General features: G+C 36.6%; 1 long non-coding RNA gene across 5 annotated transcripts in view; it reads right to left on the bottom strand.

The window, feature by feature from the left end:
* LOC111096804 overlaps positions 1-15919 on the bottom strand; it is a 140992-nt gene that overhangs the window by 54971 nt on the left and 70102 nt on the right. The window contains exon 2 of one of the 5 annotated variants that reach the window (XR_005362591.1): positions 15041-15077. The exons of the other annotated variants lie outside the window; for them this stretch is intronic. This is a non-coding gene — a long non-coding RNA (uncharacterized LOC111096804). The remainder of the gene's footprint in view (positions 1-15040; positions 15078-15919) is intronic. 5 annotated transcript variants of the gene reach the window in all.

Below are 15919 nucleotides of genomic sequence, written 5' to 3'. Positions count from 1 at the left end.
ACATTTTTAAAATTTACAGTTAATGTAATTACATTTTTTAACCTACCGTCTTCTTATTTGTTTTGTATTTGTTCTATCTAATTTTTTTTCTTTTTCTTGCAATCGTTATTATCTCTGCCCCATTATCATAGGAATTATACTCATCTTTTATCTGTTATCTTTAAGGTTGTGTAAAATGCATCCTTCACTTATTCAGGTCTGATATAAATTGGTATTTGTATGCCTTCCTAATGAATGAGCCTTAAGACTTTTTAACTTTATCTATCCTTTCTTTCTACTGATTGTGATTTATTTTAATTCTATATATATTGAAAACTTTAAAAGACATTATGAATTTTTTATAAGGTCATTTTGAGCTTAGATCTACCAATATATGTCCTTCAGAACACCTTGGAGGACTGTCTACCTTATGGCTTCTCCATTTTTGTTTGTCCCAAAATATATTTATTTCACCATCATTTTGAAGGTTATTTTAACTGAGAGTAGTATATGGGCTTGGCAGTTATTTTCTTTCAGCCATTTAAAGATATCATTCCATTGTAAACTGGCTTCCATTATTCTTTTGAGAAGATACCTGTCAGTTCCATTTCCCTCTGGTTAATACTTTTTTCTTTCCTTCTTTCTATGTTCCCCTTTTTCTTTTTTTGTAATGTATATTTCATCCCTTTGTCTTCCATGATTCAGACTGATAATTTTACTTCTTTTGACCTATCACTTATTATTTCAGTACTTCTCCCCCTACTGTCATTAAAATGATCAATTAAATTCTAAATTTCAAGTAATGAATTTTGCAATTCTAGAATTTCCTTTTTTCTCCATCTTTACTATTTGCTGTCCTCTGCAAGAGTTTTCAAACTTTTTTATTCCAATGAATATATTTGACTTTTTTTAAAAAGCCTAACTATGATAACACTGTGAATCTTTTCCAACTGTGTAGTTTTTCTTTACCTTTGCTACATTATTGTGTCTCTTCATGGGCCTGGGTGTTTTGCTTAAGTGCCAGACATGTTTTACCACATTGTGGAAATAATGTAAGGCATAATACAATATTATCATCCTCCATAGGAAACCATAGGAAATTTACATCTGATTCTTATAGGTGGCAATCCCAGAGCATCTAATGTAAAAACAGAGATTGAAACGAAGGTGATCTGAAGCTGGACTTAAGTCCTTACATGAGCTCTCTTGGTACCTTTCCTAATTGTAAATAGTTGTATCCCAACCCAAAAAGGAGACTAGATCAAGAACAGTTACTAAAGCTCTCATCCCATCTCCCCCTAACCCACAGTCTCATTAAATTGTCAAACATTCTATTAAGTGGTGCATCTGAGTGGCTCAGTCAGTTAAGGATCTGCCTTCAGCTCAGGTCCTGATGCCCGGGTCCTGAGATCAAGCCCCACCTCCAGCCCCCTGCTCAGCAGGGAGTCTGCTTCTCCCTCTCTCTCTCTCTGTCCCTCTCCCCTGCTTGTGTGCTCTCTCTTGCTATCTCTCTCAAATAAATAAATAAAATTAAAGGCGCAGCCCGGGTGGCTCAGCAGTTTAGTGCCGCCTTCAGCCCAGGGCCTGATCCTGGAGACCCGGGATCGAGTCCCATGTCAGGCTCCCTGCATGGAGCCTGCTTCTCCCTCTCCCTGTGTCTCTCTCTGCCCCTCTCTCTGTGTGTCTCTCATGAATAAATAAATAAAATCTTTAAAAATGAAGAAATAAATAATAAATAAATAAATAAATTTTTAAAAAAAGAACAGTCTATTAATAATTTCATTCCCTTGGCCATGTTTTTTTTGGGAGCTGGCAGATACCCCGTAGGGAAAAATCTATGGTTACTAGGCTTACATCTCTTCTAGATTTCAATCTCATAATTTTTCACTTCCTCATATGCTTTAAAAGTATACACAGAACTTTTAACAATGGTGGACTATGTAACAACCTTCTCAATGTAAACAACTAGAAAAGCTAGAAAACATATTTTTAATTCTATTTTTCAGATATCTAAGAACCAATACTTTTGTCCAACCACATTTATTTTTTTTTTCTTTAGCTAATCCTTTTTTTTTTTTTTTTTTTTTTTTTTATTTATGATAGTTACAGAGAGAAAGAGAGGCAGAGACACAGGCAGAGGGAGAAGCAGGCTCCATGCACCGGGAGCCCGATGTGGGATTCGATCCTGGGTCTCCAGGATCGTGCCCTGGGCCAAAGGCAGGCGCCAAACCGCTGCGCCACCCAGGGATCCCTGTCCAACCACATTTATTAACCCACCTGCATCTATGTTCATATAGTCTGTCTTTCCTTTTGTTGCAAGGAATACACTCTCCAAGCTCTTAAAGTAAATCCCTCTACTTGGGTAAGTGAATTCCATCCCATTTCACCTACTTAAGAACCTAGCTCCAGAAATTACTAATTCTTGGAATAACAATATATCCCCCTACTCTTAATTGCCTCAGCACATAAAAGTGTTGTAATGCAAGGCTACCTTAAAATTAAACATTTCCCACTAAATAAATAAACAAATAAACCTTTCTGCTCTCCTATCAACATTTTCTGCTCCCCTCCATAACAAAACTTCTCCAAAGCATGGTCATTTTCTTTGTTCAATTTCATCCTATTCTCTTTTGTTTCTTTGTTTGTTTGTTTTAGAGATTTATTTATTTATTTTAGAGAGAAAGAGAGTATGCAGAAAGGAGAGGCAGAGGGAGAGAATCTCAAGCAGACTCTCTGCTGAGTGTGGAGGCCAACATGGGGCTTGATACCACAATCCACGAGAGCATGACCTGAGCCAAAGCCAAGAATAATATATTTAATTGACTGAGCCACCTAGGTGCCTCTCATTCTGTACTCTCTTAAACCCACTCTCATCAATGTTTTTACTTATTGCTCCAAACTTTTTTTTATAAATCACACTGATATGCACACATTTCCAAATTCAAAAGCTTCCAAACTGATATCATTTAAATGATCAAAATAAAATCTAAAGCCTTATCCTGGCCTACATGATTACAATTCCTCTCTAGCCACCTTCCTTCTCCCTAATCTCATCAATAACATTTACCTTTCCTATACCCATTTCAGCCACACTGGCCTCTGCTGTATTTCCACTATGACAACCACACACACACACACACACACACACACACACACACACCTCAGTGCCTTTACCCTTGGTGTTACCACGGTCAGAAACATTTTGCCCCATACATCTACACACTTTTTGATTCACTTCATTTCAGTTTGGGCTCAAATGACAAGTTATCAAAGATCTTTTGATGGAAACATCGTTTGATCCCACTGCCCTGCTCTGTTTGTATTCTTAATATTTTTCATGTCCCAACATGTTACATATCTTTTTGTTTATAGTCTCCCCCACCTAAAATGCACCTCCAGTTCAGAGCTATATCGCCAGGCTATAAATATAATTCAGAGATGTATCCACAGCACTGATAAAAATTTATTGACAGACTTCAATAAATATTTTTTGAATTAATTTTTAAAAATAAATAATTTAAACTAGCCATAAAGATATGCCCATAAAATTATGCTGATCTTAACCGGTGGTTAAATTTTGTTATACTAAGAAAGCTAAAGCAACACAGATCATATTAATTAGTTTTCCACTGCCCTAATTAGATCTTAATAATAAATAAAAACTTTGGAAAAAGTATCCCAGTTGTACCATGTTGGGTTGGCATTGTACAGAAATTAACAGCCATATTGGTCTAGAAATGTTAAACATAATTTTTCCATTTGTACAGGAGTAACACACAGTATTAAATATGTAAGGTCTTATCTACATGGATTTGATTACAGAAACTAATAAAGTATTCTCTAAATTAAGTAAACAAACAAACAAACAAACCAAAGTGGAAAAAAGGAGCTAATTCTGACTTAGAAAATTTGGGGAAATGGAACACTGAAGGCAAGGCCTACTTCTGGTGGACATGAGTGAGTGGGAAGAACTCTAAAATGTGTCTGAGTTTCTGAAAATGTAAGCTGCTATGGTGCCCATCTGCTTGTTCATCTATATTCTGAGCTCCAACTTGAATCTTTATAATTTTCCTAGCAAACAACTATTGAAAACAAGTGGAGAGTAGGGGAAGGTGTTGCAAGAGAGGTCAGGTCATAATCTACAAGAAGGCAGGTAACACCTGACACCAATTATATACTGAAGGAGAACAACCCCCAGACATTAGAGTATCTTAATTTGCACGCCAGAATAAAAAGAGAATGGGTACTTTTCATTTTTCCTTTTCTATCTATGAAACCCAAAGACCATTACTTAAAAAGGAAACTACCAACCATTTGCCAGACTCTTCAAAAAATGAAAGAAAAGAAGAAGAAAGAAAGAAAGAAAGAAAGAAAGAAAGAAAGAAAGAAAGAAAGAAAGAAAGAAGAAAGAAAGAAAGAAAGAAAGAAAGAAAGAAAGAAAGAAAGAAAGAAAAGAAAAGGACTCAAAAACATAAAACTTTAAATGAAGGAGGAAAAATAACAACAAACACCACAGAAATACAAAGGATTATAATGAAATATTATGAAAAATTATGTGGCAAGAAATTGGACCACCAAGAAGAAATGGATAAATTCCTAGAAAGAGTTCCTTTTTCTACACATCCTTGCCAACACTTGTTATTTCTTGTGTTTTTTATTTTAGCCATTCTGACAAGTGTAAAGTGATATCCCATTGTAGTTTTAATTTGCATATTCCTGATGATTAGTGATGTTGAGCATCTTTTCATGTATCCGTTGGCCATTTGTATGTCTTCTTTAAAAAAATGTATCCTCAAGATCTCTGCTATTTTTATGTAGATTATTTGGGGGTTTTTGTTGTTGAGTTGTATCAGTTCTTTATATATTTTGGATACTAAACCTTTGTTGGATATACCATTTGCAAATATCTTCCCCAAACCATTAGTTGCTTTTTGTTTTGCTGATGGTTTCCTTCACTGTGCAAAGTCTTTTTTATTTTGGTATAGAGCCAATAGTTTAATCTTGCATGTGTTTCCTTTGCCAGAGGACATATCTAGAAAAATGTTTCTATAGACAATGTCAAAAAAAATTACTGCCTATATTTTCTTCAAGAAATTTTATGGTTTCAAATGTTTCATTTATGTCTTTAATCTATTTTTAGTTTACTTTTGTTTGTGGTGTAAGAAAATGGTCCAGTTTTATTCTTTCATATGTTGCTATCTGGTTTGCTCAACACTATTTGTTGAAGAAACTATCTTTTCTTCATTGTGTATTCTTGCCTTCTTTGTTGAAGATTAATTAATTATATAATCTTGAGTATATTTCTAGGGTTTCTATTCTGTTCCTTGATCTATGTGTCTTTTTGCACCAGACTCTTACATACAAAGAACAAACTGGTGGTTGTCAGATGGAAAGTAGGGAGGAGGAGCACTGAGAAATGTATAGAATTACTGAATCATTATATTATATACCTGAAACTATTACAACACGGTATGTCAATCATACTTAATTTTTTTTAAAAAAAACATGTAAGAATTAAACTTAAAAAATAGAAGGGAAACTATTTATATGTGTGTATACTTCAGTATGACATCTATTTCTTTGTAGACGATCACAGAAGGACCCAAAGTAGCACACATAAAACTATACTCATACAGAAAAATGTGGATTTTGTAAGACAAGAAATACATGTTAGTTATATCACTGCCCAACTTTAAATACAATTTCTTTACTCTGAAACTTATAACACCTTTGTAATATATCAGCCTTATTCAGCCCCCCCCCCCCAAAAAAAAAAGAAAATTAGTTCTGTCATAAGAAATCTCCATAGCTTCAGGGATCCCTGAGTGGCTCAGTGATTTGGCACCTGCCTTTGGCTCAGGGTGTGATCCTGGAGACCCAAGATCGAGTCCCACATCAGGCCCCCTTCATGGAGCCTGCTTCTCCCTCTGCTTGTGTCTCTGCCTCTCTCTCTCTCTCTCTCTCTCTCTCTCTCTTTCTCTCTTTCTCTCTCTGTCTCACATGAATAAATAAATAAAATATTTTTTTAAAAAAAGAAATCTCCATAACTTCACTAATATGAGGTACTAGGTACTATTAATAGCATCTAACATAGATCCTTGAGGAGGAAGGGATGGGGAGATTAGTCTAATGACCAAAGGAATTCTTTTTATCTAAATATATTTAATTTTAACTCTTAAGGATACCAGTGCCTCAAAACTTTAAGAAGTTGTATGTCTCAGGTGCCTGGGTGACTCAATTGATAAAGCATTTGACTCTTCATTTCAGCTCAGGTCCTGATCTCAGAGTCATGAGTTCAAGTCCTATGTTGGGCTCCACACTGGGCTTAGGGTCCACTTATAAATACATACATACATACATACATACATACATACATACATACAAAGATAGTCATATGTGCAATTGTAGCTATAATTCATTGTAATAAGTTATAACTCTTTATTAAGAAAGAAATACACCCCCCCAAAAAAAGAAAGAAATACACCCCATGGCGGAGTTAAGATAGCAAAGTGGTAGGGGGACCCTGAGCTTGCCTCATCCCTCATCAAATCATTTTGAACAACTAGGAAATCAGTCTGAGGATTAAGAAAACAATCTGCACAACTGGAGAGAGAGTATGTGGCAGATGTGAGGTTTGAATTGGAGGAGATAAAAGCCAGGATGCCCCAAAGTGGAGAGAGCCTTTTTCTGAGAGAGAGTGGGAGAGAGAGCAGTGCATGGGGTCTGTGCAAGATGATGGTGTGGGGATCCCCTGGGTCACACTAGGATGGAACATTCCCTTTCCTGGAGTACATTTGGAAGAAGGTGTATTGCCTCTCCAAGGACAAAAGGCCCACTGAACACCACTGAGCAGCCATTCAACAGCAGGAGGTGTTGAATGCCCATAGAGGTGCCCATAGAGGGCAGATAATCTGGAAGCAGTTTTTTGCTGTGCTTCACCATAGACTCCAGCCACCTGTGCTGCCATGTGACTGCTTTTCTGGGACAGAATGATGCTGAGCAGTGCTTTGGGGCTCTCCTTTGTGTGAGGGGAAAAGATCTGAGCCTTGCCAGATCCTCTGACGTTTGGAGTTTTGAATCCCAGCAACCAGCAGAGATAAAACACAGAACTGTGGTGCTTGCCAAGCCAACAGCCCAGGCACAGACAGATCGGAGACAGGGATTTGATGAGGATCTGGAACACAGGAGGGGAGATTGTTCACTTTTTTCTTTTTTTAAGATTTTATTTATTTTTCTGAGAGAGATAAGAGAGAGAATGTGCATGCACAAGTTGCGGGAGGAGAAGAAAGAGAGGAAGAAGCAGGCTCCCTGCTTGGCAGGGATGCAAGGCTTCATCCTAAGACCATGGGATCATGACTTGAGCCAAAGGCAGATGCTTAGTCAACTGAGCCACCCAGACACCCCAGTTGTTCACTTTTCTACAAGGGCCATCTGAAAAGCAGTGGCCAAGAGTTCCTCTCCACGAGGACTTAGAGGGTGGGGTGATAGCAACTTCCATACCCCACCCCACCCACCCACCAACATGGTTGGAATTCAGAGAGAAACACAGTACCTCCAGGAGTGGCTGGAATCACTTACACAAACCCCATCCTCTCCCTGCTCCAATCTTACCCCTACATTGACAGGGGCTTCCTTATTAGGGTAGGTTGATTGTGAGCCAATGTAGAGGAACTCTCCTTCAAAAGCTCAACACAAGCCCCTTCAGGTATCAAGTCTACTAATCATCGAATACTCCAAAGTGTCAGCTTCAGTTCTGCTGGAAATAGGACTAGTGTTTTGTTTTGTTTGTTTATTTTTTTTTAATCAGGCTTATAGATTTTTGTTCATTTGTTGGTTTGTTTGTTTGTATCTTTTCTTGGTTTTTGGATCAAGCTTCTCTTTTTGGTTTTGTTGTTATTTTTTCTTTTCTTCTCTCTTTTTCTTTGAAATCAAGTCTATAATTTTTTGCTTGTTTCCTTTTTTTAAGATTTTATTTAATTGTTTGAGAGACAGAAAAAAGAGAGAGCAAACATAAGCAGGGGAGAGAAGAACCAGAGGGAGAAGGAGAAGCAGGCTTGAGCTGAGCAGGGAGCCCTAGGGATCCCAGGACCCTGAGATCATGACCTGAGCCATGGATGGACACTTAACCAACTGAGCCACCCAGGCACCGTGGCTTGTTTGCTTTTTTGTTCCTTTTCCTTTTCTCTTTTCTTTGATCAGGTGTTCTGGTTTTTTTTGTTTGTTTGTTTTTGTTTTTGTTAACAGGCTTATCTTAACAAACAAATCAAAACATACCAGTCAAAGGGCCAAACACTCCACACTGCAAGCGAGGAGGACCTCTACAGATGAATGACCTGTGGGGAAGAGCAGCCAAACACAAAGGCAAAAAAAAAAAAAAAAAAAAAAAAAAAAAAAAAAAAAAAAACAAACACAAAGGCAGAGTATGCCAGAAATACTTCCTGAAGCACCAGGCCTTGGGCAGTGTATGACCCCTTCTTAATATAGTATAACTTTTGGAAGCAGGAAACATAATAAGTTTTCATAACACATAAAAGATAGAAACCTAGACATACTGACAAATGGAGGAATTCTCCCCAAAAGAAAGATCAAGAAAGAAACCACAGCCAGGAATTTGCTCAAGCAGATATAAGCAATATATATGAACAAGAACTTAGAATAATAGCCATATGAATACTAGTTGGGCTTGAAAGAAGCATAGAAGACATCAGAGAAACTCCAGCTGCAGAGATAAAAGACCTAAAAACTAGTAGGGTCAAAATTTAAAATGCCATCACTGAGATGCAAAACCAACTGGGTGTAATCACAACAAGGATGGAAGAAGCAGAGAATTGAATGGGTGATATAGAAGATAAAATTTTTAAAAATAATGGAGCTGAAAATAAGAGGGAAAGAAAACTATTAGAGCATGAATATAGACATAGGGAACTCAGCAATTCCATAAAGCATACTAATATCTGTATCATAGGAGTGGCATAAGAAGAAGAGTGGGGGAAAAGAGGTAGAAGGTTTATTTGAACAAATTATAGCTGAGAACTTCCCTAATCTGTGGAAGGAAACAGGCAATCAAGTTCAAGAGGCATAGAGATCTCTGCTCAAAATCAACAAAAACAGGTCAACATCAAGACATATCATAGTGAAATGTGCAAAATACAAAGATAAAAAGAGAACTCTGGAAGCAGGTAGGGACAAAAGAACCTTAACCTACAAAGGTAGATACAGAAAGTTAGCAGCAGATTTATCCACAGAAACTTGTAAGCCAGAAGAGAGTGGCATTATAATCAATGTACCAAATGGGAAAAATAAGTAACCAAGAATACTATATCCAGCAAGGCTGCCATTCAGAATAGAAGGAGAGTTAGAGAGTTTCCAAGACAAGCAAAAGGTAAAGGAATTCATAAACACTAATTGGGCTCTGCAAGAAATATTGAAGATCCTTTGAGTGGGAGAGACCAAAAGCCACAAAAATTAGAAAAGAACATAGATAATCTGCAGGAACAGTGATTTTATAGGTAAAACACTGGCACTAAATTCATATCTATAAATAATTACTCTGAATGTAAATGGATTCAATGCTCTAATCAAAAGACATAGGATATCAGAATGGAATAAAAAAAAAAAAAACAAGACCCATCAAAATGCTACTCAAAAGAGACCTATCTTAGACCCAAAGACACCTCCAGATTGAAAGTGAGGGAGTGGAGAACCATCTATCATCCTAATGGACATGAAAAAAAAAAAAAGCTGGAGTAACCATATTTACATCAGACAAATGAGATTTTAAACCATAGATTGTCAATTAGATGTACATTCCTGAGGTCTTTTATCTGTTGTAGCTTTGTCTTTTTCTTTTTCTTTTCATTACATCAGGTATATTGCCCTGTAAATTGTGGTAGTGGTACCAGGAATAAAAAATTAAGGAATTTTTAACTTTTAAAAAACAAAATAATAAACCAAAGATTGTAATAAGAAATGAAGAAGGCACTATATCATAATAAAGTTGATCTAGCAATTTTAAATATTTTGTCCCCAACTTGGGAGCAATCAAATATATAAGTCAATTAATAACAAACATAAAGGAACTCATTGATAATAATACAAAAACAGTAGGAAACTTTGACACCCCACTCACAGTAAGAGACAGATCATCTAAACAATCAACAAGGAAACAATGGCTTTAAGTGACACACTGGATCAGATGGACTTAACAAATATATTCAGAATATTTCATCCTAAAGCAGCAGAATACACATTCTTTTCTAGTTCACATGGAACATTCTCCAGAATAGATCCACACTGAGTCATAAAATCAGGCCTCCAGTACAAAAAGATGGAGATCATACCATGCATATTTTCAGACCACAATCCTATGAAACTTGAAGTGAACCACAAGAAAAATGTGGAAAGACCACAAATATATGAAAGTTAAAGAACATCCTACTAAGGAATAAATGGGTTACCCAGGACTTTAAAGGAGAAATTTGTTTAAAAATGAAAGCAGGGGATCCCTGGGTGGCTCAGCAGCTTAGCACCTGCCTTTGGCCCAGGGCGTGATCCTGGAGTCCTGGGATCGAGTCCCACATCGGGCTCCTGGCATGGAGCCTGCTTCTCCCTCTGCCTGTGTCTCTGCCTCTATCTCTCTCTCTCTATGACTATAATAAATAAATAAATAAATACATACATACATACATGCATACATACATACATAAATCTTAAAAAAAAATAAAAATTAAAATTAAAACACAGCAGTCCAAAACCTTTAGGATGCAGTAAAGGCGGTAATAAGAGAGAAGTATATAGCAATACAGACCTTCCGCAAGAAGCAAGAAAAGTCCCAAATACACAACCTAACTTAAACCTAAAGAAGCTGGAAAAAGAACATCAAATAAAGTCTAAAACCAGCAGAAGAAAGGAAAAATGAGTTTAGAGCAGAAATAATTGATATAGATTTTATAGAATATAGATATAGAAAAGAGAAAGGACCCAAATAAATAAATAAAATCACAAGTGATCACACTTGTGAGGAAAGATCACAGCCAACATTGCAGAAATAAAAACAGTTATGAGAGAATATATGAGAAATTATATGCCAACAAATTGGGCAATCTGGAAGAAATGGATAAATTCCCAGAAATATATAAACTAGCAAAATTGAAACAAGAGAAAATAGAAAATTTGAACACTCTTAATCAGAAATCTAATCAGTAATCAAAAATCTCACAACAAACAAGAGTCCAGGGCTGAATGGCTTCCCAGGAGAATTCTACCAAACATTTAAAGAAGAATTAATACCTATTCTTGTGAAGCTGTTCCAAAAAATAGAAATGGAAGAAAACTTCCAGACTCATTCTACAAGGTCAGCATTACCAGGATTCCAAAACAGACAAAGACTTCATTAAAAAGGAGAATTAAAGGCCAGTATCCTTGATGAATGTGGATGCAAAAATCCTCAACAAGATGCTAATTAATCAAATCCAGCAGTACATTAAAAGAATTATTCACCATGATCAAGTGGGGTTTATTTCTGTGCTACAGGGGTGGTTCAATATCCACAAGTCAATCAAGGTGAACACCACATTAAAAAAAGATAAGAACCATATGATCTTCTCAATAGATGGAGAAAAAACATTTAACAAAACTGCATCCATTCCTGATAAAAATCGTCAGAAAGAAGGGATAAAAGGAAATAACTCAACATCAAAAATGCCATATAAGAAAGACCCACAGCTAATATCTCCCTCAATCAATGGGGAAAAACTAAGAGCTTTTCCTATACATTCAGGAATAGGACAAGGACGTCCACTCTTACCACTGTTGTTCAACATAGTACTAGAAGTCCTAGCCCCAGCAATCAGACAACAAAAAAGAAACAAAAGGCATCCAAATCAGCAAGGAAGAAGTCAAACTATCACTCTTCATAGACTACATGATATTCTATGTAGAATACCTTAAAAACTCCACCAAAAAAATTACAAGAACTAATATATGAGGGCAGTCTGGGTGGCTGAGCAGTTTAGTGCCGCCTTCAGCCCAGGGCTTGATCCTGGAGACCTGGGATCGAGTCCCACATTGGGCTCCCTGCATGGAGCCTGCTTCTCCCTCTCCCTGTGTCCCTGCCTCTCTCTCTGTGTGTGTCTGTCATGAATAAATCAATAAAAATCTTTATTAAAAAAAGAACTCATACATGATATCAGCAGTCACATGATTTAGAATTAACATGCAAAATTCTGTTGCATTTCTATATACCAATAATGAAGCAGCAGAAAGAGAAATCAAGGAATTGATCCCATTTACAGTTGCACCAAAAACCATAAGATACCTAGGAATAAACCTAATCAAAGAGGTGAAATTTCTGTACTCTGAAAATTATACAACACTTATGAAAGAAATTGAAGAGAGCACAAAGAAATTAAAAGGCATTCTATGCTCATAGATTGGAAGAACAAAAATCGTTAAAATATCTGTACTATTCAAAGCAATCTACACATTAAAAGCAATCCCTACCTAAATACCACCAACATTTTCCACAGAGCTAGAACAAACAATCCTAAAATTTGTATGGAACTATGAAAGACCCTGAACAGCCAAAGTAACATTGAAAAAGAAAAGCAAAGCTAGAAGCATCACAATTCTGGACTTCAAGTTATATTGCAAAGCTGTAATCATCAGGACAATATGGTACTGGGGCACCTGGGCGGCTCAGGCAGTTAACTGTCTGCCTTTAGCTGGGGTTGTGATCTTGGGGTCCTGGGATTGAGCCCCACATTGGGCTGCCTGCTCAGTGGGGAGTCTGCTTCTCCCTCTTCCCCTCCCCCTTGCTCTCTCTCTCTTTCTCAAATAAATGGGTAAAATATATTTTTTAAAGATTTTATTTATTTATTCATGAGAGACACACACAGAGAGGCAGGGACACAGGCAGAGGGAGAAGCAGGCTCCATGCAGGGAGCCCGACATGGGACTCGATCCTCGGTCTCCAGGACCATGCCCTGGGCTGAAGGTGGCGCTAAACTGCTGAGCCACCGGGGCTGCCCTAAATAAGTAAAATCTTTAAAAAAGAAAAAGATAGTATGTTACTAGCACAAAAACAGACACATAGATCAATGGAACAGAATAGAGAACCCAGAAATAGACCCATAATTATATGATCAACTAATTTTTGGCAAAGTAAGAAAGAATATCTAACGGAAAAAGACAGTCTCTTCAAAAAATGGTGCTAGGAAAACTGGACATGCAGAACAATGAAACTGGACTTTCTTATACCATACACAAAAATAAATTCAAAATGAATGCAAGACCTAAATGTAAGACAATAAACCATCAAAATTTTAGAGAACACAGGCAGCAATATTTCTGACCTTGGCCACAGCAAATTCTTCCTAGACATGTCTCTGGAGACAAGGGAAAGAAAAGCAAAAGGGAACTACTAGGACCTCATCAAGATAAAAGGCTTCTGCACAGCAAAGGAAACAATCAACAAAACTGAAAGGCAGTTGAGGGAATGGAAGAAGATATTTGCAAATGCCATATTGGATAAAGGGCTAGTATCTAGAATCTATAAAGGACTCATCAAAATCAACACCCAAACCATAAATAATCCAGTAAAGAAATGGGCAAAAGATGTGAACAGACATTTCTACAAAAAATAAAAACAAATAGCCAATAGACACATAAAAAAAAATACTCAACATCACTCCTCATCAAGGAAATACAAATTAAAACCACAATGAGCTATCACCTCACACCTGTCAGAATGGCTAATTAACAATTGAGGAAACAACAGATGCAGAGAAAGGAGAATGCTTCTGCACTATTGGTAAGAAAGCAAACTGATGCAGCCACTCTGGAAAACACTATGGAGGTTCCTCAAAAAGATAGAAATAGCACTACCCTACCATCCAGCAATTGCACTACTAGGATACAAAGGATACAAACATAGTGATTTGAAGGGGCACATGCACCCCAATGTTGACAGCAGCACTATCACCAATAGCCAAATTATGGAAAGAGCTCAAATGTCCATCAAATGATGAATGGATAAAGAAGATGTAGTATGTATATACAATGGAATATTAGCCATCAGAAGAATGAAATCCTGTCACTTGCAACAATGTGGATGGAGCTAGAGTACATTATCCTGAGTGAAGTCAGTCAGTCAGAGAAAGACAAATATCATATAATTTCACTCTTATGTGAAATTTAAGAAACAAAATAGATGAATATAGGGAAAGGGAAAGAAAAATAAGTTAAAAACAGAGAGGGAGGCAAATCATAAAGACTGTTAACTATAGAGAACAAACTGAGGGTTGCTGAAGGGGACAAGGGTAGGGGATGTGCTAAATAGGTGATGGGCATTAAGGAGGGCACTTGTTCGAATGAACACTGGGTGTTATATGTAAGCGATGAATCACTAAATTCTACTCCTGAAACCGATACTATACTATATTTATCTAACTTGAATTTAATTTAAAAAGAAAGAAAAAAAGGAAGTTCTACAATGCAATAATTATTTACAATTGAGATGCTTCATGTCTTCTAATGGAAACAATACTTTTTCATATCAATATAACAAAGCTCCTAAGTAAAATTATAAAAATATATTCCCAGTCTGATAAAATTTTCTCTGAGAATTGGGAAAATGGTCAATAATGAAGGCTTTTTCTCTCTGAGTCACTGTGAATATTATAAAAAGATAATATTTCTCTTAATTATCATTTGTGAAATATACAAAAATAGCTACAAAACTCAATTATTTATAATAATAAACTATTATTTATAATAGTTTCTGTATACAGAATAGACAGTTTATACTCTTCTGAGAACAAATTCTGTCCTTTACTGTGTCTAATGTGCTCTTGAAAGATTCGCAAGCAGCTTCTAACACTTAGGGGGAAAAAAATCTATAAAGATCCCCCAGAAGGATTTTCAAAACCAAATAGAGGAAAAGAGGGATAAAAGTTGGAAAGATTTTTGAAGCCTAGGCAAATATAAATCAGTGTCATAAAATCCATGACCTGACAAGACTAAAAATTGTATTTCTCATAGATGAGTTGCAGTTCTAGCTTACCTCTCACATTGCGATTCTTGAGTTAGGTGATAAGAATCTGGGAAATGACACAATACAAATAAGTATAATCTGAGAATAGTTCATAGAGTCTGCAAATCAAATTTTCTACCTATAAATTCAAGTTTGGCTTTTCTAGTGCAACAAGAAAATAGACCATAATTCCCAGGAATAATATTTATAGTATTTACTTTCAAATAGATTTTAATCCATAGAACTGTATTACTGCTGCACAATTTGAAGACCAACAGGTTAAAGAGTTCCATTATGGAGGATCCTTTTAATCTCAACTAAGTGAAACTACGTTAGAACCTAGGGGAAATCAGAAAATCAGGAATGGGGCAGCCCTGGTGGCACAGCGGTTGCCTGCAGCCAGGGGCGTGATCCTGGAGACCTGGGATCGAGTCCCGTGTCGGGCTCTCCGTGGAGCCTGCTTCTCCCTCTGCCTGTGTCTGTGCCCCTCTCTCTCTCTGCATCTCTATGAATAAATAAATAAAATCTTAAAAAAAAATCAGGAATGTAAATATGCATGCCGTATTTCTGTTTCTTTCTGAAACCCCATAAAAATAATAGTAAAGACTTTTTTTTAAAGGAAAACTAAAAAAAAAAAAAAAAAAAAAGGAAAACTCTCAAATAAAAAAAAAAAACTCTCAAAGATATAAGTAGGAAAGAAGACAGCAACATACATTTCATGTTTGTGGCTCAAAATATCCATAACTAAGAAAAACCTTGGCTCATGAGAGTAATTCACATAAGAGGTATCAACACATTTAGGGCAGCGTGAAGGCAGCTAGTAAAGATATAACTGACGTAGCAAAGGAAAGAAGCACCGTAAAGGTCTGAATGTGATTGTCTCTTGGGACCAGGACCTGAGTAATAGGC

Source organism: Canis lupus, chromosome 7, assembly GCF_011100685.1.
Source record: "Canis lupus familiaris isolate Mischka breed German Shepherd chromosome 7, alternate assembly UU_Cfam_GSD_1.0, whole genome shotgun sequence".
Lineage (NCBI taxonomy): Eukaryota > Metazoa > Chordata > Mammalia > Carnivora > Canidae > Canis > Canis lupus.
This window is presented reverse-complemented; position numbering and strand designations above follow the sequence as displayed.